Genomic DNA, 25010 nt, shown 5'->3' with positions numbered 1-25010 from the left:
TTGTCTTCTCCCTCATTGCCTCTTTACAAAGCCTGACTTTGTTTCTCAATTTATGGTTTTCTTCAGTCACCCACTCTTTGCTGCTGTCAGATGTCCTCTGTCCCAGTCCTACTTTCACTTGCTTCTCTCTTCTGTAATAGCAAACCTGGTGTGGGTTAACCATAGTTGCCTCTCTACAGGCTGTCTCTATTATCCAATATGTTGCACCATCAGTTTCAGTGTAGGCTTTGCAGCTTCTTCATTTAGACTAGTCTTTTTGGTAGTTTTGGCCCCTGATTCCCAACTCTCACTCCATCAGCCTCAGTTTTTTTTTCGGATCCTTGTCATTTCTGATAGTCACACTTAGCTCCTGCACCAGTAGGTGCCCAAAATGTAACCCAAAATGTAAAAGGCTTTATACACTTATCTAGTGTCCTCTCTATTCTGCTGTTTCAGTTTTCTACCTTTTTTAATTCCAGTTACCACTATGTTCTACACAATCCTTTTAAATGATGCTACACTAAACCTTATAATGCTTTAGTTATAATGCTCTACTTTTTATTGTCATTGCCTTCACCTGTCACTCTTCCTTTCCTTTATAAAATTTGTGTCTATGATGTTCAATTTTAATTTTAATGTCATGTGCATTTCTTATTATTATGTTTTGTCCTTAGTCCTAGAAACTAGTAGATTTTTTTCTTTATGCAAAACAGCTACAGACAATAGGCAATTAAGGTTAAAATATGAATTTAGTGTATTAAAATTTTATATTGGCTATATGGAATCCCACTTGGGTGTCACGCTCTTAAACCCCTCCTCTTAAGGGCGCTCCAGCCCTTTTTAGTTCCTGCCTCCGGTTCCTGCCCCCATCCTACAAAAGCGAGGCGTTCCTGCCAATCTGGGCTCAGCTTTGGAAGATGGACGCCCGGAAGTTTGCCTATCTCCGAGTCCAGGAGCGACTCGACGGCACAGGCTTCATTACGGGGTCCTGACCTTCTGAGTCCGGGATTAGGGAGTGTCTGGTCCTGTGAGCCCCCTTTTATCCCCCCGTCCCTCCGCCTATCCTGCTCTGGCTTTTAACTCTATTTGTCTGTCAGGATGGATTACCCGGTCTTGGACTTCCACTACACTTATGGATTTGACTCTGACTCCATTGAACTGTTTGTCTCGGTCACACCTCCCCCGAGCACCAGCACACCATGGACACGCCCCCTGTTTTCCTTCCAGCCCCTTTGCATGCTTTTTTCCCTGTGTTTTCCTCACTCCTCCCCCGATTGTGTTTTCTGCATAGGGTCCTGAAAGAACACTTCATGACATTGGGACTTTTAGGGGTCTATGTATCATTCTTTTGATCAGATTATGCTTGAAGTAATATAGGCAGAATCTATATTGTGTGCTTTGTTTTCCCAGGGGACATATTACCGTTTAGAGGGAATAACATTGTTATTCAAAGTGTTTTTCAAAGTTCTACCTGTTATCCATTAGTTGTGCCCAAATTAAAGAAAAAAGTTAAAATATACAAAGTGAGGTAGTTATTATTACATGAATAATATTGCTTGAAACATTTGTTTCCCTCGTTTCAAATTGTTTATCCACTAAAACTTATAATTACCTTTAGCACAAAGATATATAGTAAACCGTGAGTGCCTTACCGACAAACTTGCCTCTATGAAATTCAATGTCAGGTGTATGAAACTGCATTTCTGACAGAGGCAAAGCGCCAGTAATTGGAACTGTTCAAACCAGATGGAGAGCTTGATCTTATCAGGCTGCTCTACTCAAAGTAATTCACAGATTGCTGGTGACATTGCACAATATACATTGAGATTTCAGTCAATAAAGAACACAAAATAACACAAGGGATTATGAAACAGTCATGTACAGTATATTTGGAAGGTAGTTTGATGAATAATTCCCCAGCCTTCTTTTTTCCAATTTTCAGTGTTAGTCAGGGTTAATAACATTAGGTTTAGTGCCAGACAAGGACATGATGCAGAAAATCTATAACTGTCATTCAATTACTCTGCGCAACATTGATTACAAATTCTTGCACTCACTTTCCCTATGCAAATACATTTTTGTCACATCTAATAAGTCTAACAAATTTGTTTTGTTTGCCAAAATACGGAAGTGATTGCAAAAACAGATGCTTAGTACTACATTATTTTCGGGTGAAAGCATGATGCGGCACTGACTATAGTCAGTTCTAAAGTTTTAAAAAATATTGTTTGCATCTGTAACACCATAAAAGTGTACATTCTACTCTTGTTTAACACTTCTGTTCCCTAGAATTGGGAATTAACTAATTAAAAACTTTTTTTTCAAGTTTGACAAACACGATGAGAGACTCAAAAAAAACCCCCAAAGTTCCCCTTTGGTTAAAATCTATGCAACACCAAAGCGGTTTAAACTCTTAGCTCTATGCTGATGACACTTCATATCAAGTATTCTTTCTCTTTGTGTCTTGTGTTGATTAAGCTTATTGTTCATCTTTCCCACACAGATCTGCAAACATATTCACACCCACTTTATTTTGTTTGTATTTGAAGAGCACCCTCATGTGTATTATTTACTTTGTCCCTAATCGAGATTTAATCAGTCACGGTGGGTTACCTTTCAAAGCACATTATTGTCAGCCACTGGCTAGCATTCATTCATTGCTTTTCATGAGAAAACTGTCACTGGAGGACTTTGGCAGGTGGATGAGTGATGAAAGGCAATCTTTAGAGTTATTGATCAGTCCCTTTTTCATCATCTGTATGGATATCTAAAAGAAGAGCTTCTATGTTGTGCATCTCTGAAAAAATAATGAAAATAGCCTTTTCTCAGGGATTTATTCCTTATAAGCATTTTGTAAAATGCATATCATTTTCAATAGTCATTTACCTTGTTTGTAAACACAGTGGCCCACAGCCTATAATGGGAAGCATTTGGTGAGAGGTGGCATATGCCCTGGACAGGATGCCAGTCCATCACCGGGCACAAGCAGACACACAGACACATACTCTCACACCAGGGCCAATTTCACAGAAGCTACTGGTAGATCTTTGGACTGTGTGAGTAAACTAGAGTACCCAAATGAAACTGAGATGAACATAGGGAAAACATGCAAACTCCACACAGATATCACCCCAGGAAGTGAACTCAGTTACTCAGCACTACACCACTAACCATGCACCACCATGCCTCTCTGAAGTATGCCTTGCATTTTAAAACCTTTGCATGATTCAGTGTTGTGAGAATGTAAAAAAAAGCCTGTCCAGTCTTATCAAGGCACACATGATGTGTGCAATCCTTTGTCTTTTTTTTACAAGCACTAACTTTGCATAATGTCACACAGCTCTCATAGCTGTACTTGATTCTTTACTTGATTCTTTCATTTAAATTCTTATAGTAAGGTCATTTAAATATTAAATCACTGCAGAAGCATATATTTGACCAATGATTCCCGTTAATAAATTATTTCGATGGTGCTTCTGTGTTAATTTAATTTGAAAATGAAATTATAGCAGAATCATTTATAGATGTTTTGTGCTTTCAATATGACAATTTTATGTAACCTCTAGTGGATTTTGCAATTGTTATTTATAAGACATTTATATTGTTACAAATGGGGGTTAATGAAAATGGAGAACATTTGGAAATGAGCGAGCGGATAAATCAATAAATAAAATAAATTATCATAACTTTAAAAATTATCATATATAATCCATTACCATAGGATCTTGGCAGGAATATACTCAAGTGGTTATAGTTAAAAGCACATGAGATCTTTGTTCTCTGGCACAGTTCTGGTGAAAAGAGAAATAATTCAATCACACTTGGTTAAACAAATATTAACAGTGACAATACACACATTACAATACACACAACATAGAATGCACAAGTTCCCCTGTGTACAACAGAAATTTACAGACATGGTGTCCCAGAGGCCTAATGTCCTAACCACCCAGAAAAATCAGAGACTCTTACCAAATATTCATCTCTTAATGTCTACAAATGGCAGAATAAGAAATAAGCTGCTTTCTAAAGTAAAAGGAATACAACCTACAGTTAAATCTCTCTCTCTGCAAATCTGGATGCTAGAAAATAAATGAACCTACTGTATCTCCCTATTCCAAAAGGCACTCACTAAACAGAAGAAGCCATTTTTCAGATTCTTCACTCATGTTCTGTCTCCTCTCTCTTTTGTGGCCTGTTCTTCCTCTTTTTCTCTGTTCTATCTTGTTCTGATCTTACATGATGTCATTCTGGACTGTTGATTAACACTTAATCATTTGCCAAAAACTTAATTAACTAGGGTAAGCCGAGATAAACGTTAGGATTTCTTTGATTATTGAATCTGGAACCGCAACATCTCAGCAAACATCCCCTTTGCTTTGAAGTTGAAATTGTTGACAACAGCTAGTCCTTACCCATTACCCATTGTTTCAATGTTTTTTTTGTCACAGTCACAGTATATATTGTAATTAATATTTACTCAATGTACTGTATATAAATGGTTCTTTAAGACAATGGTGAATTGCCACGCTTAAATTAAAATGATAACTCTCATTTGAGAAACTTGAATCTCATGCTCTGCCCTACTAATGCTCTTCTATTATACTGTATGTACTAATGGCATCGTCCTTTTGTGTTCATGCACCAAGGTGACAGAAGTTACCTGGCACTGAACATCACAGTATGTTTTTTCAAACAAATATGTAGCACAGGTGAAATAAGACGTGTAAGAACAGAAACAGCAATGCACTATAATAGCACATACTTCAGCAGAAAGCTAAGAGTAAAAGAAGAATCCTTCCGAAAGAAGATAGCACCTCAAAATAATACACTTCAATTAACATTTAACAGGCATAGATCATATAGAAGTTTAAAAGCTTTTTATTTTGTGTTACTGTATGTTCCCACGCACTACCGACATCAGCATTAGATTGTAACTAATCTTGAATCAGCTCTTGCCTTTGTGGAATGGATTGTGTGGCTCCTTATACCCTAAGGCTGTAACATAATTTATAGTTAAATCCCAGCTGAATTTGTTTGGAGAACATTTTGTGCACACTGAGCTGTGAAAGCTGCGTTTAACGACCCTTCACATGAAGAAAAGGAACATTTATTTGCAAAAACAAAAAGATTTGATCTCTCTCACGTTTAAAAGTGCATATAATTTGTTATACATTTTTCTCCAAATGTTTGGGCTCCTAGACTATAAAACTGCAGATTATTTTAAACCAAAAACAAAAAATATGTCCTGTCTCTTTTCAGCCCCTCCTACTGCTCCTATTGGATGCAACACATGGGAATTATTCCTTGTTAATAACAAAATGAATACTGTATCCTGATAAGCTATTGATTATATAAAATAAGAAAACTTTGTAGTGCCAGATCCAGACTTTAAATATCACATTTAAAAACAAATTTTATCAGATTTCCTTGATCCAAGAAATGTCATAAACATGCAGCTGACTATATATAATAATTATAGCAACCTATTAGCACTGATATGCACAAGAGATACCACTTTTTAAAATGTACAGTACCCTGGGAAAAAAGGACTTTTTAAGCTTTTACAGTATGTAAGTCTGAAATCACTTCTTGTTTTACAATACAGCATTCTTTGCAAATCAACTTTTTAATATAATTGTTTAATATTTATATTGTTTATAATATTTAAAAGTATTTCTGCACTATTAAACAGTCACCATTTTAAGCAAATGTAATGGTGTAACATAAGTAATGTGTTATGGAGCAGTTGTGCTGATATGTAAGTAAAGATACTGTATCGCAATAACAGAAAACAACAGAAACAAAGTGGGTCATTTGTAATGATTGTGTTGCAGCTCTGCTTCTTTGTGTGCCCTTAGTTCTCTTCAGTGTGCTTGCCATTAGATAGTTTACAAAGTCCTGCCTGCTGAAGCAGATCAACTGCCGCGTCTGTAAGAAAAGGGCACACAATTATATTCTGTTCCTCAAAAGAAAGTGCCAGGAAGATCAGACTGAGCTCTTTGTCTGCTGCATCTCCAGGTTTACAAGTGCAATGCCAGAGGCTATTGCCTTTGCACATGTAGAAATACAAAGGGTCTTTGCTCTGTTAAATGAGCTGGTACTTCGTGAAACCAAGTGTGCATTCGGAAGTGTCTTTAGTGACATTTTCCCCCATTCTAACAGTGAGAATTTGTTTTTGTCAATAAGAAAATAAATATCCTTATAAGCTATTGATAATTTAAAATATAGAAATCATTGTAGTGCCAGATTCAGGCATCAAATATCACATCTAAAGACACATTTTATCGAATTTCTTTGATCCAAGAAATTCCATAAACATGCAGCTGACTAGTCACATATTATCTCTCCAAAACAGAGGTTCATTTGCAGTGGCCTTGATGGCAGTTTAATGATGTCCTTAGGAATGGGCATATTGATAGCGGTCTTTCAAGATCCTTGTGGACAAAACGTACATTCAGCTGTTTATCTTTTCAACAGACCATCATCATATACTCTGGCTTCTTAGTCCCAATGTTTTGGGCTAGATAAAAACTATGATTGTGTTTCTTGTAAAGCATAAAAGTGGTCCAACTCAAACCACATTATTCCAATACTAATCCTTTACCTGCCATTGCAAATGGACTGAGAAAATTATTTTAGCTGCAGATGTAGGTGAAGTGCATAATCTCGTAACAATATTTCTTCTAGATTGTTCAAAGTTAATAATCTCCTTTTCTGATGCAATTTCCAAGCAGGCACAAGGTGGTTTTGTTATATCAATTGCGTAATGTTTTGTTTACATATGATTTCAATTGGAAAGTCATATCCTGGCTATTCCAGGCAGCAAGTATAATAAAAGAGAACAAGGATTTTTGTTTGTAGGTTTAGAATTAAGGAATTTCGTACTGCATACAACTGTACACTATTGACCTTTATTACAGCAAAAGCCCTACTTATAAAACATTCCAGGTTGTTTGTCTACATTTTCACTGTGGGAGACCATATAACACAGCGTGTGATAGCAGACCTGACAGTATTAATATGCTAGTCACACAATATGAGTTTGTTAAGCTGTAACACTTCAGTGCCCCCTTTGGGGATTTGGACACAAAGAAATAAAAAGTGGTTTTATTTTATAAAACATGAGTAGATATCATGAGTCACTGGGGAGGGGAAATTCAGAGGGTTAGAAACACGTCAATACCTGCAGCTATATGTTAATGACATTGCTGTGTGGTAGAGTAACTCCATCAACCCCTATCTTCTTGTTACATTTAACTCTCAGAAGATCTGCATGTACAGTACCTGACAGACTTTGAATGTGTCACTACAGCATCTCCTCAAGTATAAATACAGTATGAAACTAATATCTGAAGAACATAAGGTGGTTAATGAAGGTGAGGAAGTTATTCGGCCAATCCTGCTCCCTTAGCTGCTAGTATCTAATTAACCCATAACAAGAAGTTCTTTACTCTTCCTCTAAAAAGTGTTTCCCATTATTAGTTTATCATTCACCTGCTCTTATCTTCAACTTGTTGTGCTTTTTATGGCTAAGCTTGAAGTATAGTTCCTATGTCACAGAGTGCTTATAGGAAGAAGTGGGAAGGCTTATGGGCTGTGATTAGTTGAGTTTGCGTGGAGTGGCCAGTGATTGATGTTGGTTCCTCCCCATAATTTAAAGTAATCAAAAGTCGCAGACAGTGGAGCAGAAAGTAATTAACAAGGATGGAAGAACACAACGTCTGTTCAGTTTCTACAACGTAACGTGGAAGTGTCTGGTGAATCTGATCTGGTTATGTCAGATGTTGGGCTGAGGGGGGCAGTTAATTGCTATTTTTATGTTTTGGGGTTAGAAAGAAACAGCAGTGATGATTGAGTTTCAAACCACAATAAAAGTAAAATGGACACAGTAACTCATAAAACTTTAATCACAAAATAGACTAAATTTCCAGTTACGCACAGTGCCATATTCTGCATTTCAGAACAAGGCAACATAATTTCCATTGACCTGATGCAGCCTTATTACATTGTAGAGAAGCAGGCTTGTGAATACATCTCTTTTAATCCAATAGAAATGTTGCTCTCGACATGGCTTTGAGATCTTTTTTCCGACAAATACTACTTACTTGTTAAATCTGCATGCAGATCATATTGGAACATTTCTGCGATTAAATGTCCGCTGCACATCCTGTACTTATTTATTGTACATCACATTACATTAGTAATTAAAATGACTACCAAGTAGGAAGGGCCACATCATGTTAAAATGAGACCAGGGGTTTACGATAACATGGCAACTTACAGTAATTTCACAAAGTTCACGATTTCGTGCTTAATTTGAAATTTGTCATATTTTTTCTATAACACCAATAAATTTATTTTGTTAACGAGAGTTAATAATCAGTCTGAGAAATTGGGACTGTTGTTTCCTTTTAAGAAAGCAAATGTGTGGTAGGATGCCACAACACCTGGAGTTCTGCATACAGTTTTCAAACATCCCATTTTGCTGCCGAGCTTCCTCCTGCAATCATCTGGACAGACCTGCCACTGACTGAGACAACGACAGACTCTCACTGATTGAGACTGGCCAGCAGAAAAGGACATAAGAGAAACTGGTTAAAGGGGCTTCCACAAAAAGCCTTCAGTCAGAGAACACAGGACTGGGAAAAAATACGGACTGCAAGAGATATTGCAGCAGTTGGACACAGGAGAGAACTCAACTGAGAAACCAAAAGCTAAAGAGAGCAAAAGAGGAAAGCCCAACATCGTTTTACTCCGCATTAACCCAAAACACAAACAGGGTAGAAGGGGAACACCAGGGACACATTATCCAGGATGCTCAGGACAGAGGAGGATACCTGGAACTTAATTGTTTCTTTTCTGTGGTGTAGGGAATCTTGCCAGGTTACCACAAGAGCTGGTTCTGGAGAACTGCAATGCTGAACTGTTGATATGGGACATTGGGTTTTGGTAACTGGGATTCTTGGACTGCTCTAACAGTAAGCTGTGTCATGAATTCTGTCAATTAGGTGAGCAGTTTTAAGAATTGCTGTGCTATGGGGTTACATTTTAAACATTTGTGATTAAAACACAGAAACATATATATAATAACTATCTTGTCTGGTCTGTAGATGCACTGGTGGTTCAGGGAGATAAATACTGTTGAACCTGTGGCAAGGGAAGAAGGGTCCTAGAACCTTTTATAATTGCTGGGTGGCACAGTCACACCCAGAGCAAAAGTGGTTCCTGAATTTACAGGTCACCCAAACCATGACATTTATCAAGTACATTTGAGATTACTGAAAACATGAATCAAACTTCCTCATAATCACCTTTGTTCAACACTAAAGAGATTTAGCTGCATTAACTTGTGTGTGCCATACCTTTGTTTGCATGTCCCATCACGTTCACTGTGATGTAGAGAGCGAATACCACCATCCTGGCTCAAAACTCAGACCCATTGCAAAGGTCTTGAGCCAGAATGGATGCCCGTTAACTGAAAAAAAGGCAAAATGAGGCACAGCTGGTTGGAATGAATAAGAAGCATACAGAAGGGATGAAATTTGATGTCAAAGAAAGGAGCTGCTGGGATAGGCTTTTCATGGAATTGCCCACACCTGGAATTTGGGCTAATTAAGACCCTTGAAAGACCAGCTTGAAGAAAAAGGAGTTGAGGCTGAGTGTAGGCTGCTTATTCCAGTAATTGACTGGAATATGATCCTGGGGATATTCAATGATCAAGAAGGCTTGAGAAAATACAGTTAGATTAGACTCAGCAGTGTGGGGTCATAGGCTCTGGATAGGTAGGCTGTATGGTAATTTGTCTACCAGGCTTAACGGGATGCTCACTTCTCCCCTCTTTAAGAGTGAGATTTGAAAGAGAAAACAGTGAACTGGCTCAGGATCAGCTGGGAAAGCTACTGATGAGAAACTTTAATGGTTGTTTAGGAACTGTCTGTTTTTTTGTAGAGAAAGAAAGCAAAGACTTTGAGTTGACTTTTGGTAATTGAATTGAATTCTCCAGTGCCGAGCGATAAATGAAGATGGAGAGTAAACAATTAATCAGACGATTTAGCAAGCTGTGTAAAATCAAGTGAAGAGCAGCTACATAGACTAGGCCCATGCAGTCTTCCCTAAGAGGGGTAACAATGTGAAAGAGCTAGGAGGAGTCTGAAAGATCAAGTTAAACCACTTAATACACAACAAACTAAGGTGACAAGCTTATTTGTTGAATGATTTACAATTCTCCACATGACAAGATTTTAATGTAAAGCATATTTAGGTTACTATGAGTTACTTCTGTCCTCTGTCTCTGGACATTGTGGTAACAGAAACACTCTGAGACAAATATTCACCAGAAGCTATTATGAGATTAACTTGTTAATCACATACGCAGCTATGTTCCCACGGGTTACAGGACTTTTGAAAAAAAGAAAGCTAACAAATGCATCTGCTGTGTCATTCAACTCCCCTGGCTATTCCCTGGAAGCAGAGGGAAAGTGTTAACTACGAAAAATTCATGGCTTTATCTGAATATCTTATCTGTGAAAGTGTCTCCTTCAATACATGTCCCAGAGTTACCTTCTGACTGAAATTAGACAGGAATCTGTATTCACCTTGTTTTACCTTGATGGAGAGCCAACTGTGTCTTATGGATATGTCAAACTCTCTGAAGCAGACAGGTGTTGCTTGAACAAAATGCCAAAGGATGGCATGCTTTAAATTTTACTTATAATGAGTAATCCTTTTGCTCTGTTTAGACAGACAGATAGAGGGATGCCAAGCTAGATGTGACAATGACATTTAATCCAGAAAATCAACTTCTATTTGTTGAATCATTTTAACAAATAGTGGAAGAATAAGTCATAACATTTAATTGAATATGAAGATGTAGTTCTTTTGAAATATGGATTCAGATATGGTTCCATAATCCATGAGCTGTTATGAGCAAATCCAAATTTGCCTGAATACAATAAGTACAAGGTACTCAGCACCGCAGGGCAGAAATGCTAACCACTGTGCCACCTTGCCATTCCAAGGGCAGACAGTAAATCACATTGCTCAGTGATCTATTATTTATTATTTGCAACTCCTTGTGCTGTGCTTTACCTTCTATATAAAATCATAGTAAATCACAATATATAACATGGAAAAAATGCAAAATGTATTGTGGTAAAATCCAATCAAAGATTGCTTGGAATCTTACCACTTAGGCTCCACAGCATCAGCCTTTGCTGCTTTGGAGTGTGCTTCTGATCCCTGATTTCAGTTTTCATTTTTTTTCTTTCAGCGTCCTAAGTTGCTTGTTCCATCGGCCAGCTACTGCAATGAAAATATACCCCGCTGAGTTAAAAAAAAACAACCCTTCAATAATCAAATACTTCTTTTAGGCATAAGGGGTCCCCATCTTCCACTGGGACAGTTTGGCTGTGCCATTGACGAGTGATTACTTTACTCTGCAAGTTAACTGAAGGCATTTGCTGCAGAGTGCTGTGGCTGGTTGAGAAGCCCTGGGTTTCAGCTGGGATTTAACTTCAAATTTAAGTGGTGTATAGAAAACCAGACTTAGTGGCCAGAAATGTCTGGAGGCACCAGTAATGGACAAGTGGCAGCACAGTGAAGGTTAATACATTATAGGTAAAGGAGGGCTATCATGATTTTCTTCTCCTCCTAAGAAAAGTTGTTAAAAGCAGTGGATGCCTGTAAGCCACATGTTATGCGTTTACTTTCACAATCTATTTGTATATTAAAAATGTAATCCATAATTCCCGACATCCATAATTAACATCCACGAAATATAATATAAATGTACTGTAATGTGATTCTATTGTGGCTATTGCTGTAGTTAATTAAGTATAAGAAAACAGAAACAAGATAAGAATTTTGCTCCTTCTGTGCATCAAACCTAAAACGCAGGAATAAAATGTAGGGATTAATATATGATTGATTAAGGATTTGACCACATAAAAAATTAAAAAGTAGCGTAAGACAACAAAAATTAATCAATTTGATACTTGCTTATAGAAGGGTTTGCTTCAGTGGCTAGTTAGTTAAAACACTAAATTATTTTTTAACTATGAAACATTTTACTCAGCCAGTTAACATTACAATAAAATTAACATAAAAACAAATAGATTGCATTTACTGTGAATCCGGAAGATTTTTCTATTTTTAATTAAAAAACACCCACTGTTTCAGAAATTGTGATTGTCTGAAAAAAAATTATGAAAAATAATTCATATTCAAATAAATAATAATCATATTATAAAAGTAAGCATATTATTAACAAAATAAGGATTTAATCAGATATTAATGTTTATAACAATAGACTTTATTTTATATAGCGCCTTTAAAGATGGCTTTTCAAAACGCTTTACAGAACGACATCAACAATAAAAAGAAAGATATGTTGTATAATTTCATATGTTGTATCAAATGTATGTTTATGTGTTACAACATATGGTAATACATTTATATGCTGTATTTTATATGTTGTATTGTTTTATATGTTGTAATGTGTGTAAATGTTTTAAAAACTAAACAATAAAAACAATAAAAAGACAAGTAATGTTAACATACAAGGCATGATTGCAGCCATTTTGCAGGGAATGCTAAAAATGAACAGAAATATTTTGGAATTGTTATAGTGATTTCGGTCATGTTTGGAACAATTATTCTACCTATTTAAAGCTTCTAGAAATGAAATCTGCTAGCCAATGAATAGAGCAGTGTTACAGTTTCCATGGATAGCCCCCTATTCCCCAGCAGTGTGGACACAGGTTGCTCTTTTGAGTATTTACATGCTCTAGTTATAATTTTGCTTAGGGTTGTAAAAAATTGCTTTTATAAGTAGAAATAATTTGTCATGCTATGTTTTTTGTGTGTGTGTGTGTGTGTGTTTGAACAACTTCAGGCAAATGATCATAAATTAGCTTTGATTAAATTAAATGGATGTGTGGAAAAAGTGTGCATATCACAGTAACAGAAAAAGGTTCAGGTATAACTATCCAAACTTATTTTTAGCAGAAATGCTGAAAAAAAGTTGTTTTTCATGTGCTTTGAAAAGAACACATTGATTTGTGTGTGTCTAGAGCCTCCCACATGATATTTTCAATGTAAATATATATTATTAATTAATTTGGAGCTTATATACATGTATAAGCTTTTTTATCACAACCAGAGAAATAAAATAATTTGATCATGCATGCCAGATACAGCATGACCTTTGTTTATGTACATTATACAAAGAGAGGGGAGAGGAAGAGCATTTTGTTGAGGGAACTACATTCCATGACATACAAAAAAGGAAGCTGTTTTGAAAGAATTAAACAGGATTTAATTCATCCATGCCATTCAATTCTCCTGTTTAGAATAAATTACCATGCCCTTTAAAACTCATTCCCAAGACTTATTGTAATTCAAATGAAGGGTGATACCCCATTTACTTCTTTATTTCTGAACACATTCTATTATCAATTAAATATATAAATGTATCCATACACACAAAGGAAAAATACTACATGCTTTTTGTTTGACCATTTTAAAACACAATTTTGCCCAATTATTGATTGATTAATACTTTTCATGCATCCTTAGGGGCACTGCTGATGAGAAGTTTCAGATCAATACGTTTTGATAAACATAATCTGCTTCTGTGGTCTGCAATAATTACCTCCATCATAACCGAAGGAAAAAAGTGATAAATTAATGGAGCTGTTTTGGGAGAGATGATGATGTCTTAATAAGGTGATGTAAAAAAACGAAAGAACTTTGCTGGTCAAAAATAAAATAAATAGTGCAAGCTGCAGTCATCGCAGTTCAGTTGCTCTTCTTGTAAATCCATCTGTTACCAGCAATTAGTGATTCTGTTTGTTTCCTCCTTATGCATTGCAATTATAAAAGATGGGAGTTTTTTTGTTTTCTTTAGCATTTTCAAATTTTTGTCTATTGGTTTACATCTAACTGCAATATATTAATCCACAAGGCTAATCTCTTCTCTCTCTCTCGTTATTTGACATCCTGGCATATTTAGATCATTTTACATTGTGTTCAGTTTTCAAAGATTATGTCCTCATTTCATTTAAGAGTTCTTAGTTCACTTAGTTCTTCAAGTGAAAACATAAACTAAAGCATCCTATACTGCTTTATTCCTTCCTTTCGTCCTAAGGACTAGAACTCCCTGATTTTGCTATATGCACTTATTAGGCATATGCTAATCTTGTATTTGTGATTCACTAGCATGCAACTAAGCATGATTTCTTACACACAAATATCAGTACTTGAAGTTTATAATCTGTTTCAGTTTTGGTTTAACACAGACACTGAATGGATAAGCAGCTGATAAAGCTTTATATACTTGACAAGCACAAATGCATACCTAATATGTCACACATAAAATACAAAACAATAAACTGCCTACTTCTTCTCATGAGATACTATCAATCAACTCTAGGAATAAGCCTTCAGATTCATTATTGTACACAAATTAGGTTGACAGAAAAAGGAAGAGTGTGGGATACAATTTGCTAAAATGCACAGGATCTGCACAATAATAGTAATTCCTTACACTTACAGAATATAGCGCTTTTCTGGACTCAAAGAGCTTTACAGGTAATGGGCCTCCATTCCACCATCGCCAATTTCCTTTCCACCATTCCATTCATGTCCACCACCATCAGTGTGCAGCACCCACCTGGATAATGCGACGGCAGCCACGGTGCCCCAGAACACTCACCACACACCAGCTTTCAGTGGGGAGGAGAACAGAGTGATGAAGCCAGTTCATAGATGGGGATTATTAGGAGGCCATGATTGGCAAAGGCCAATGGGAAATTTAGCCAAATATTGTAGATCAGATACCAAGGTATTTTTTCAAGAAATGCCCTGGGATTCTTAATAACCACAGAGAGTCCGGACCTCGGTTTTACGTCTCATCCAAAGGACAGTACCTTTTTATATTATAGTGTCCCCGTCAGTATACTGGGGCATTAGGACCCACGCACACTGAAGGGTGAGCGTCCCCTACTGGCCCCTCTAACACCTCTTCCAGCCTTGGTTTTTCCCAGGAGGTCTCCTAGCCAGGTACAGACCAGGCTTACACCTGCTTAGCTTCAGTGGATTGCCAATTGTTACAGAGTGATATAGCTGCTGTTTTATATTTCAGCATGAGTTTCAGAACTAAGATGATGTTTTCAGTTACTGCACTGTACTGGATAATGCCCAGACAGATCCTCTAAACCCGGTGGCAACAGATGAAACAAGATAGCGTGACTAATTACTTTTCTGGTTTCACTAATCTGGACATTATAGTGCTGCGAATTGTGTTTGCTAAACTTTCATTGCTGATTTGACCATATTTCTCAGCAGTACGTACATTTGTTGTTACATACTTGTGAAAAAGATCTTTGACAACATTTGGAGAGCATTTTTTTGCCATGGCTTTAGATTACGTTTGGCCCCCATACGACAATGTGCAACAAATTGCAACCCTGCAATCAATTGTGCTGGCTTTCAGCCAAAATGCTGGGAAAAACCAACAGCTTGGAGTCATTATTGGGCCAGCACAGATGAAGATACTCTACAATAATCAAAGAAACAGAATGGTTATTTTTTTGCTCAAAGAAAACTGTTTGACTGATGCCCAGCCCTGTAATAAATACAGTTTTATTGCCTCATCACACTGCCACAGGACAGATAAGCCTAGTTCAGAGTAGTTTATGAAAAGAGAGGGAAGCAATATATGAGAACCATATCAGCATAATCCAGGCTATAATTCCTTGTGCTTCAATATATCACAGTTACATTGAACAGCACCGACAAATTGATGCTCCCATGCTTTCTGATAGTTACAGGATCCATGAACTCACTAGACATGTGTTGATTCATGCATAATTCATCATTATTGGATATTAATTTGCATCATTAAAAATACATCAGCATAAACACAATTAGATCACCTTTAATGGGAAATCCAAAGTAAATGATACATATTTAATGCAAGTAATTTAGGTGAAAGTCAGCCAACTGATTAGATTTTCATCACTGACATCAAAAAGCACCAAAGACCTTGAAGAGAGAGAGAGAAAAAAAATCAATGCAAACATTTTCCTTTGCATTCCAAATCCTACAACATTCTTCGATGTCAAAACTAACCAGATTCCTGGAGCTAAATATTATTCTTTGTTTTAAATGTTCTTAACTTCAATGTAATATAAGCTTCCAGCATAAGATGCAGGTAAAAATGTATTCTTGCTTGCATTCTCCAAATATTTCATCATAGTAGCCCTAGGTAAATAGACGTGGACATCTTCAATTTTCTAGACTGACAAAAAATACACAAATCACTTCAAATATGAAATATGATGGCACATACAGTATGTTGAATAATTGCAGAGTGACAAATGAATTGGATTATTAACAACATTGTTGCTGCTGTGTTTCTGACAGCTAATGATAAAAAATAGAACAAGAAATGAAGAAGGATGTGACACTAAGGAAGCTGTAATATTAAAATGCCATCGATAAACAGAAGTTTTTTCCATTCAGTGAGAGAGCAGGAGAAAGAGGGAGAAGACATTAAATGCAGGCCTCGGGCCTTGTGATGAATTTCACTTGGACTTAATCCATTCCTTGTATTAACATCCATCCATCCACTTTCTAACTGCTTTATCCAATACATGGTTGTGGAGGAGCTGGAGTCAGTTTCAGGAAGCAAGGCTGGACGCACCCTGGACACCAGTCCATTGCAGGGCACACACAGATGCAAACATGCATACACTCACAACAGGGCCAATTTTCCCAGATGACAATGAACCTCCCAATATGTCTTTGGACTGTGGGAGAAAACCGGAGCACCCGGAGTAAGCCCACATGAATGCACTTTTATGAAAATACTGTTCAGCTGAATTATACATGTGAAGATTGGTTCAACTTTTCTTGTCCTTCCAATGCTGCTCTGGCACTGTGTGAGTAGAATTGCTAGATGAGAGGAGGAGAATATCAGTTGGGGTGTTTGAACAGCTGAGGTTTCTATACAGATAAGCAGCCCCCATTTCAGGAATAGCAGACAAGATAGAGGCAGCTCTCAGCTCAGTGGAAGCACCAGATGTTTGAAAACTTACGGAGCAGCAATTTTCCGGATCTGACCAGCCAAGCTCATGTGACTAATGCTGTACTTAAAGGGTAGACTGAGAAACAGGGATAGCAAAGAAACAGAAGAGAAGCACGAAGACATGCCTGAAGATTTGCAGCGTTACTGAAATTCTTCTCCAGTTGTATCTCTTCTTGAGCTGTCCAATTGACCAATTGTTTGGAATGTTGTATTATTAATGTTTCAGTGTTTGCTTGTTGTTTGCAAGCTGATGTCAGGACATAGTGATTAATACTGTATGTAAACTCTACTTTTAACAACAGCCAACAACAAGAGTTGAACCTTGAGTATTGAAAAGGTGTGCTAGACAGCTGTGTGGTACTGTATGCTTTCCATATGTCGTTAACCCAACAAAAGGTTCCTAAAGTGTGGAAAGAATCAGTTGTTGTCCCAGTAGCTAAACTCAAATCTCCCAGTTTACTCAATGATTACAGACCAGTAGCCCTCACCTCTCTGGTTATGAAAAGTTTTGAACACATTATGAAAAATGAGATTGTGGCCAAATTGTCAACTAGATCCATTACAATTCGCTTACAGGTCAGGTAGGAGGATGGAAGATGCCACAGCATGCCTTCTCAGTCTTGTCCTCTGACACCTTGAGGGAAACAAGACCCATGCTAGACTACTGTTAGTTGATTTCTCCTCTGCATTTAATTGTATCCAATCTCACCTACTGGCAGCTAAGTCATTGTCAAACTTTGGTCGTGATCTTAATCTTGTCAACTGGGTTATGTTGGCGTCACACTACATGACTTTTCCTAGGATTTTCAGTCATACCCTTAATTTATATAATCATAAGAAAATAAAAGCGAGTTGTAGAGAATCTCCCTTTCTCTTTGTTCTATACACAAACGATTACAAGCGCTATTGCCACTCAAGACACATAATCAAATTTGCAGACGACTGTCATTGTTAGCCTGCTGCAAGCAAACGAGTGGAGCCACAGCCACCTTGTGTGAAAAAAAAACTTCCTCAAGCTAAATGTGTCCAAAACCAAAGACATGATAATTGACTTCAGGAAAAACACTTAAACTCCCACCCTAACCTACATCGGGGAGATTCAGTGGAGCTGGTAGAACAATTCAAGTACTTGGGGACTGTTCTATACTCCAAGCTAAATTTTGAACCCAATACTGACCTGATCCTCAGAAAAGGTCAACAGCATCTATTTTTCTTAAGGGAGTTTAAGTATTTTAATGTCGATTCATTGTTGATTTTGTTCTATCAGTCCTTCCTTGAATCTGTTCTAACTTTTACCTCACCTGCTGGTTTGGCAACCTCAATCTGAGAAGCAAAAACAAACTGGGCAGCCTTGTGAAAATATGTCAGAAGGCCATTGGCGCTGATCTTCCTGATCTCTATCATTCACGTGTTTTGCGCAAAGAGAAATCCACCCATGATGCTCCTTCACACCCCTTTTTAAAATAATTTCCAGTTACTCCCATCAGAACACAGATACCGACTCCCCAACTCCAAAGCCAACAGATTTAAGTTTAATATCGTTATATTAATACTTGACCTTCTATGCAAATGTATATGTATATTTTTGTTCCTTTGTTTTTTTTCTTCTGTCTGTCTGTATACCACCACTGCTGCTGTAAAGACACTCGCCCTCTCTTTAAACCCCTTAAAGCTCTGGAGTCCTGCTGTCTGCGAGAGAAGAGGCGTTTATTTCGTATGCATACGGGAGAGCAGCCTGCACTGGCCAGTCTCTCCGAACGGTTATAAAGTTAGCCCTTTTATACAGTGTAACAAACAAAGTTTGGCATAGAAAACACATAACGCAATATTCTAAACAAATGTTAACACACAATGTTCTTGAGCTGTGCTAATGGACTTCAGCTTCAGAAAAGAGGATATGTCGCCAACGTTTCATAAGGCGTTGTGCTCATGTTGTCATGCTGAATCAGATATCCTGTGGCACATATCCTGTGGTTCTTGCAGACGCACAAAGAGTGAACAGTTTAATTCTTTGCCGAGAAGCAAGAAAGATGAAAGAAGAGTAGTTTAACATTTCTTAATTCCATTCCATTTTTATTGGTCTGGTGAATTACATTTCTGACATTCAAATAAATGGATATAACATCTTTGGTGAATCCTTTCACTTTACATTATTTTAATACATGTTAGTTGCTCTAAGAACCATATCTTGTATGTGCTATTTGTCTCTCTTATCCCTCTCTTCATATGATTACATTTGGAGCTGCTGGAATTCCAAAGATACTGATATCAGCTATAAAATGAGTAATAAGATCTTAGTCTTGAATTAAACATGCCTCTGTCTGTTTTCTAACCACCTTATCCAGTAAGGGGTTGAATAGTAAAAGCAGCTGGAGCCTGACCCAGCAAGGAATGGGAATATGGCAGGGTACACCCTTGTCAAGATGCCAGTCCATCGCGTGGCAGACACATACAAACTCAAACAAGGGCCTATTTTAACAGAAGCCAACTAACCTACCAGTATGTCTTTGGTCTGCAAGAGGAAACCAGGGCACCGGGAGGAAACATGCAAAAACAAGGAGAACATACAAACTCCACACAAATAGTACCACAGGAGTTGACCAGTGTCCCAGCACTGTGAGGCAGAAATGCTCGCTACTGTGCCACCTTAAATTAAGCAAGATGTATGAAATATTACTTAACATTTGAAATGTCTCCAACATGGAAGTAATTACCTATGTTATGAGTGGAAGTCCACTATGTGTTTTTGCTCTGAATCAATGTAAATTTTAAATTCTGTTATTTGCTACTGCAATTATTAATTTCTCAACTTCTAATAAACTGTGGGGACAAAACCCATGGTCACAAAGAAACTTCATTATGTTAAGCAACAGCATTCTTAATCAAGCAGCTATTGTGTTAACTAAAGTTAATAGAGTTCATTCAACATCTGAGTCCATTTCTAATGTCAAGGAAGCCTGGTTTATTTGTTCTTTACTCTAATGTAAACTGATAAATAGGAAGGATGCTATTGACAAAAAATCTATATTTGCCGGTTTATTCTGGTAACAGCCTCAGGTCCTATAGAAAGGCTGAGTGCCACATGACCACATATTCTGGGAAAAATAGCCCCTTTAAATGTGAACTTTATATGGTGAATGAGCACATTATGCCATGTCACTATTCCCAGAAATGTATGAGAAGTTGCATTTAATCAAATATTGTTTGATTTGATCGTAGCTCAGGTCTTAAACAAACCTCAGCAAACCTTCCATACTGTAGCAATGTTTTTGTTCAATCCTGACATTGTGTATTTTAAAATTAAAATTTTCTTAATGTGAAAGCGGCACAAGAGTTTCCCATTGATTGGGCAGGCACTAAAGGGGACTCTGACTGTAATATTGTGTAATACTCGCTTGGCTTCTTGATCTCAAAGATGAAGAAGCTTCAATTCTATTTGGACTCTGGTTCTACTATTTGTCCTCAGAGTTTATAGGCCTTTATCTCTGGGGTTCTAATATGAGACTCAATCACAGTGATTCAAGTAGTAGTTCAGAGGCTCCACAGCCAAAATATTGTTTCTTGTCTTCTCTTTTCAGCATGGAATAAACCTTTACTTTTTCCTTTGATCCCCGAAGGATTTTATTGGTATTCTCCAAAGGCTTTATAAGTAACAACATTGACCTCCTGTCGCGGAAAAAGTGTTCCATATACTGTAGCTCAAATGTATGCACATATCCATCTGCATCTGCAGTTGCCCTTTGTCTTACCCTATACTACATGTTTCCCTCTCCAAATGTCACAGGAATCCTAAATGGTAGGCAGGAGGGTAGAACAGAATCAGCTGTCAAAACAGCAGGCCATACTGAAAATCAATACCTACTGTAACACTGTCTTTGGGTTCAATAGGAATTACTAAAAAGGATGTACTAAAAGATTACTTTGGATTACCACAGTCAAAATGGAGTAAATTAGTGAAAGCGTCTTAAAAGCAAGTCGATGCATGGCACAAAGATGGGAAATCTGCCAAAATACCACGTCAGTTTATCATGGCTAACATTCCTAACTGAAAACGCAACTCCGTGTTCAGCCTTACAGTTGGTGTGCCCTGACAGTATGAAACTGGGAAAGAGGCAATGTCATTGTGAACAACTACAAAATGAGTTACTGTGCAATACAAAAGGTTAAAGAGCAGATAGAAGGGATAGTTGTAATCTGTTTCATTTAAGACTATGACGTATCTGGGCCTGAGGTTCAATTCCTTTTTCCACTTTACTCCCACAGTCCAAAGACATAGTGGTGTTTTAATCACCTTCTGAAAAATTGGCCCTGTTTTTGAGTGTGTGCGTTTGTATCTGTGTGTGTCTTGCGATGGACTGGCATCCCATCCAGGGTGTATTCTGCATTGCTCCTCCTTGGATAAAGCAGTTAGAAAATAGATGGATGTGCATACTGCTCACAGGTATGGGTTGAATAAATGTTGGGTGGCACAAAATACCTGTAGCATGCCTGCCCAGTGGTGAGGAGGGAGTGCACCTAGGTGCTGAGGGTACTGCAAAGCAGGCTGGGAGCTGTAGCCAGGGCGGGGAGTCTGAGGGTCCCTAAGATGACCAGCAGCTGACCCTGCTCATGTAAATAGAACAGTGTTAGTTTAAGTGTTCTCTGAAGCTTAGTGCCCCATAAGTAAGTGTGTAGACTCTGTTAAAGAGTTACCACCGTAAACCAGTGTACGTGTACAGTCAGTCCCCTAATGTGTGTGTAAATCCTGTGGGGGTGTTCTTGTAATGAAAAATAAAAGCTAGTGCTTGTGTGCCTACTTTAACTCCACTTGTCCTTTGTCCTGTACAAACCCGTAAGCGTTACATACCGATTAAATCCCACAAGCTAAACACTGTGAAAAAAAAATAGACACAGTCAAGCTTCCTTGCTCTCACACTAAACAGTGACAGCTTGCAGATGCCAGTCGTGTGCTGTTGACCTGAAAACAAAATATTAATGCAGACATTTGTAATGAAAATGATTGACAATCACAGCACTTGTCTTTTTACATTAACCTGTCCGCGTCCTAACAATCCCCGGCCTTTAACACTTCTGAAGAATGTGAGACTGTTTGCAGCAGACAGCTGCTGGGAAAGATAAGGTGGGTGTCTCAGGAGTGAGTGCCAGTGCTGCATAATTATCTCTCTGCAAACTTGGAGAGCTGGTGCTGGATTTTACAGCTGGTGTAAACTCCAATAAGGCTATCATTTCCCTTTTCCCTCTGTATTTATGTATTTTATTCAGAATCCTGAAGTAATTGTTGTGATTAACTTTAAAAAATATGTTGTAAACTGTATTTACAACAGATGGTTAAAATATTCATCCCACAAGCTGATGAATGCAATTCATTTATATTTCCCCTGTCGGTAGAATGTATTAAATTCAAATTAATTGATTTGCCAACGCAAAGCATAAGGTACTTTCATAAACAATGCTTTTCTCTGTCCTTCATTCTTCCTGTAATTAGCAAGTTGACAGATTATTATTCTCAGCTGTTTATAATGATAGATGATTTTTAAATAGGAAGGTATCCAGGATTAGATCAAAAGTAATTGTGTATGTTAGCTGCCTACTCTGTTTATCACTTGTTTCTTGAAATATTAGATGCTGTTGACTGATACATATCACCTGCTCCACTCTTTCTGTAATAAATGCAGTAATATTTGTCAGTGGAAATTTTATGACACATGACACATGACGGTAGTCTTTAAAAACAGCATACGCTTAAACAGACAAGCAAGACAGATACATGACTTTGGTATGTGATACATGAAATTAGATATTTTGGAATGAATATTTTTAAGTTCTATCAATTATTTAGCCTCTATATTATTCTTGTGCAATGGGAATTTACAGAAGTCATGGAAATGCCATGGAATTATCTGACATTCTTAACAAGGGAGAAGATGAACACGATAACTACACTACAGTATCTTCAGCTCTACTTAAATAGCACCCAAAGTTGAAAGCCCCAGTCAGCACAGTGCCTTGGAGGAAAACCATAATTTTATGCAGTGCCAAAACAGAAATTTCATCTAAAACTAAAGGGAAGGAAGCACAATCTGTAAAAAGTTTGTGATGCCATTTATTAAGCCATATTGTGCATATATGGTTGAAGCTGCTTCTAATTGTGGCATTGATAAGACTGGACACTTGCAAATATCCTTGCAGATACAGAAACATTCTGTGGTCTTCAAATATGACATGAAATCTGCAGTTTCTCACTTATTGCAGTTCAGTGGCTTCTTACAGCTAGAGTTTAGCTTTCTATGTTTCTATGACCACTGCCTGTAAAACTTTAAGGTTATCTGAAGTGACCCATTACCCAGATCTAGTTTTGCCTTGCAAAGACAAAAAAACAATTAACAATTATCAGGTTTTGGCCACTCTCACTGTATTGGGTCTTACCTTACCTTACCATTTCATAATAATTTAACAGGTCCCTTATATCTGATTTGTTAAAATTGCATGTAAGACAACCCCCCCCCCGTGTAACATAAAAAACAGCAGAGAGCCAATGTACATGAACAGAAGCTTATCAGATCTTTGGTTTTGTCTTAATTGAAGAGTCTAAATCCTGTAAATAATGTTTACTTTGTAAATAATGTATAACACTTTATGTCAATTAGATGGTTCTTTCACAGTAGATTGTTATAGAAAAGGAGTACCTACTGTTTATCTGTTTTAAAGTGTGCTCTTGAATTCCAGCATAAATGTACTTACCTCTTCGTTCTGCAATGAACCCTGCAGGTGTTGTATGTCCCAGTTGTAAATTCCACTTCCATCAACATCCATTGCAGTCAAGCCCTGTTCTAAAAATAGTTTGCACATTGCATAATATTGACCTATTTTGGACTTTTAACTGCCCTTCAGCTTTTTATGTTGATTGTTTTGATCAGGGGCTTTTTTTAAAAGAATTTGCATTTATACATATAAAAATGTGCATATAACATACAAGACAATCAGTTTCTAATGAGACAGTATATTAACTAAATAGTAAAAAGGAGCCATACTCTTCATGTAACAGAAATTTGCTTTATATTTAGAAGGTAGAGGTCCTAGTTATTTTTTCTGAGTTACTTTTTTCTAGTCTGCCAAGCATCCATCTTGCAGAGGAAGAACCTATTAAAGACTAAAAAAGGACTAATTGGATTTGCTGTGCGGGAATAAACACAACATCTGAAGGAAATGCATACAACTAGAAGCGGAATAAGAGGAAGAGAAACATGAATAAAATAGAAGAGGGAAGGAGAAACAAATCTGTTCCATATTGTACTTGAGAATAACATTAAGTCAAACCCAAGAAGTAGTAGACTTTAGATCTTATTAATAAAAAAAAAACAAGACTAGCCTAGACCTATAGAGGACAGGAGAGGTAATATGGAGCCTCTCAATACCATAGTAATTCTCTTAATATAATCATGATGAGATCAAACTGTTTTTGCTGTTTCCAGTGGAGGCACTTAACAAGAGCTAAGTGAGAAAAATAAATATTCTTCTTTAGGTTATAGGATAAAGGGAAAATAGGTTTATAAAACCTCAGCACATCTAGACACTCCTGAAACATGTAGAAAGGTACCAACCTTGTGTTCTCACTGTGTTCCAGGACCAAGTGTTCAAAAAATACTTTTTACACACTTTTTGCACTTTTTATGCAATTTTTACACAATATTGTCTATGAGAAGTCACATACACTTTGTGAAGAAAATGTAAGTGAATCTTTCAATGATTATACATTTTGGAAACCAGATGTATATTACCCCATATTTTTCACCAGAAACTCTCAAATTTCTATAGCAACAATTCCTAAAAGAAAAACATAATTAGAAGAAACTATTCCTTTTGTCTTCCCGGCAAAATCTAGGTCTATTCTCGGTCTTAAGGAATGGGCTCACATTGCAGAATGTAGATGTAAGTAGAG

The sequence above is a fragment of the Lepisosteus platostomus genome, chromosome 13 (genome assembly GCF_059453375.1).
Source record: "Lepisosteus platostomus isolate fLepPlt1 chromosome 13, fLepPlt1.hap1, whole genome shotgun sequence".
NCBI classification, from domain to species: domain Eukaryota; kingdom Metazoa; phylum Chordata; class Actinopteri; order Semionotiformes; family Lepisosteidae; genus Lepisosteus; species Lepisosteus platostomus.
This window is presented reverse-complemented; position numbering follows the sequence as displayed.